At 48.6% G+C, this 3,075-nt stretch overlaps 1 long non-coding RNA gene across 1 annotated transcript; it reads right to left on the bottom strand.

Moving 5' to 3' along the window:
- Window positions 1-204: 204 nt before the first annotated feature.
- LOC139084581 (uncharacterized) lies at window positions 205-2,726 on the bottom strand. Its single transcript, XR_011542078.1, has 2 exons — window positions 2,585-2,726; window positions 205-1,609 (listed from the first exon to the last, which is right to left on the bottom strand). It is a non-coding gene; the product is annotated as an uncharacterized lncRNA (long non-coding RNA).
- Between the last annotated feature and the right edge of the window lie 349 nt (window positions 2,727-3,075).

The raw sequence follows: 3,075 nt of genomic DNA, 5'->3' as shown, positions 1-3,075 counted from the left end.
GACATTTTGGAGGTGAACCAAAATTCCAGTGGAGGCATCAAAGTTGAAAAGCCAGGTTTTTCATCTGGGAAGACACCAATTTGCAAAAATCAAAAGTGCACGAGGCAGCCAGCCTGTTTTGTCGTTTTTTCCCCTCTCTGTAATCTCCCCATCCTTCCCAAGTGTCTCATTGGTCTAAAAAATTTTAGCAGGGCACCATTGTTCTTTTTGCTTTGCAAATTTACTTTTGATTTAAATGAGAAATAGACTGAGTTACAATGGGAGCAAAAAAAAAAAATCTTATTTAACTGAGTCTAATTCTAAAACAACACAACATTATTGATCAAGGAAGGAAAAAAGGAAGATTGGTGGGTACCTGAGTTGTCATCAGGATGCTAGGGTTTGCTTAATTCTTGGTGTGAGGAGGCAGGCAGGGTGACTGGACGCTGTGGGGAGGGGACGCGGCAGGCAGCACCAGCCAGACGCCCAATGCCCTTCCGAGAATTCGAGTCACCACCTGCCCCCCAGAAACTCTCCAGGAACATCCCATTGTATCAAAGGGAATGCAGGAGGGTACAAAAGTGTCTCCACAAACACTGTCACCAGGAGTGACATTTCCACCACAGTCACGTGGGTGAGGACACAAATTCTCCTGGAATTTTCATTTCTTTAAAGATTGTTCATTTCAGAACGCCGCCAACAATTGCTAGTTGCCAGGGTACTTTGTAACACGAAATACAATTATCTTTTACTTTTGTGAAAAGACTAATTTGATCTTTCATTTGGAGATGTGTGAAGGTTTGAGATGTGTTGAGATAACTAAAGGTTCCCTCCACTTTTCACGTTCTGTTGTCTCCAGAAGCTACTGGGCTCAGACGCTGGGGGCGGGGGTAGGGGAAACCCTTGCCCTGTGGAGACCACCTGTGTCTTTTACTTAAATTAGCAAGATGCCTAGAAGTGCATCATCCTGAGTAATCAGTGAAAATCAAGATGAAGGAAAATAGTTAATATTAGCAGGTTCTTATGGGAACCTTTGCAAAATGCTTTTGTGTCAGAACGATTTGATCAAAAGTGTCAGAACATCCAAGAGAAAATGGTTTAAACACCTGGAGTTCTTTAGCTCCCACGATAAGAGTTCCACGGGTGGCCAAGTCCAGCATCTGTGATGTCTTCCTGGACATGGGTTCTTTCATCTTTCTGCTCTTCCTTGGTCAGCATAAGGGGAACCCCTCAGGATTAAGGCGGACCAAGCCAGTTCCACACACCCAAGGAGCCGGGGGCAGAAAAGCAGTCTCCCCAGCCCCATCTCCAGCTTCTCCTTCTGTGATTGAAGAAACTTTGGAACCGCAGCATCTGTATGGGGAGTGGTCTCTGCTATAAGAAGGGAGGGGAGGGCAATGGCTCTTGGCAGATACACAAGAACATCTGCCACAACTTTACAGCAGTTTCCTCACTGCCCTTCCACCGGAGCCCTGTGAGATGCCGTGTCACCCTCCGTCGCAGGTTTGGAAACTGATGCTCCGAGGGCTTTCGTCACATGCTCCAGACCAGGTTGGAGTTGAGACTTGAACTCAGGTCTGTCTGGCTCTGCATTCCAGACTTGTATCCACTACAACTGAAGTCCTGGTTTCTAGACCAAAGTAGGAGACAATATCATAAATTAAAATTGTCATAGGCTTGTACCCAAGGTAAGAACAAACAGGGAGCTTTCGTGCCTGGAATGCTTGAAATGCCTCTGCCAACAATCAACCTTTGAGTTAAGGAACCGTCTCTGAGATACCACTGTAAAAAACGCAAATATATGATCTATTTGCATACATGAACATTTTGACTGCGAATCAAATATGTACCTGATATTCTGGTAAACAACGCAGGATAGGTAAGTTCTGACAAGTGCAGAGGGAGAAAGTTTGAGGTAAACTAGGAGTTCGTGGGGGGACGGTGGCTGTGATAGAACAGGGAGGGAGTGCGGACACCAAGAGACCTGAGGAAGCTCCCAGGAGGGGTGACCCAGAGGGGAGGGAGGGTCTGGCTGATCTGCCCACCCACTGCTCCACCTCTTCTTCCGCCTCCCACGCCTTCCCCACCCACTTGTGTGTTAAACTTACTCACAGGATACGTGGCTCCCGGAAAGTGGACGTGCTCCAAGTACCCTGCTGACAACCCCCCATCCAGAGGAGAGTGAAATTGCTCTCTACGATTTGGACAGGTCATGAAAAGCTATCTCTAGAAATTTTTGAAACCTTATATTTCATTTCAAAAATGAGTGCGATTTTGCATTTCTACCGCAAAATATATCTCAGCCACATACCGTTGGACCTAATGTGACCAGCTGGCCCCAGGTGTGTCCAGACACACAACTTTGGACATATTAGGAGAAATGATCAGACTTCAGAAGGCCAAACCCAGCCCCTCCTGCTCTTGTGGCCGTGTCTCTTCCAGGTTTCTTGCCCTCTGTTTTTCTGGAACCCTGAGGGATTTTACACATGTTCCCTAATGCTCCATTCTCACAAGCCCGGGGTCCTCTCACCCCCTCTCACCCCTAAGTTTGTCCCTAAGTTCACTGAGTCAACAGCCTCGCATGGGGGCAGGGTCCAGACAGCACCTCTTTCTCTTCCTGCATTTCTTCAGGAGCCAGAAAGGGATGGGGGTGTCTCTCCTAAATTGTATCAATGTCTGGCAGCTCCGTAAGCCCTGTGTTCTGTCATCTCAGGTCACTCTGCTGGCCTTGGGCCCCTCTCTGTCCTGCTGACCATTCTGGTCTGGGCCCTGGGGAAAGGGCTTTCCTTTGTTGTGTCACAGAAGAGCTCCCAGCAGAGCGCAGCTTTCGCGTCTCTCCTGCATATCTCGGCCCTCTGCTTCCAGCAGGCAGGCTCTCCCGGACTCAGGTGGGATGGGGGACAGGCGGTGGGTGAGGGGCAAGCACAGCCCCACATGCCCTGGAGTCACTGTTTCCCCCTGACTTAAACACCCTCCTACAGAGTTTGACCGGCCCTGCCAGATCTGCTCACTCAGTGCTTTTTTTTTTTTTCATTCTCAGGGACTCCATGGTCCTCCACAGCCTGGCTGTCGTCAGGGTCTCCGCTCTTTAGGTAT

This window comes from Equus przewalskii, chromosome 7 (genome assembly GCF_037783145.1).
Source record: "Equus przewalskii isolate Varuska chromosome 7, EquPr2, whole genome shotgun sequence".
NCBI classification, from domain to species: Eukaryota; Metazoa; Chordata; class Mammalia; order Perissodactyla; family Equidae; genus Equus; species Equus przewalskii.
This window is presented reverse-complemented; position numbering and strand designations above follow the sequence as displayed.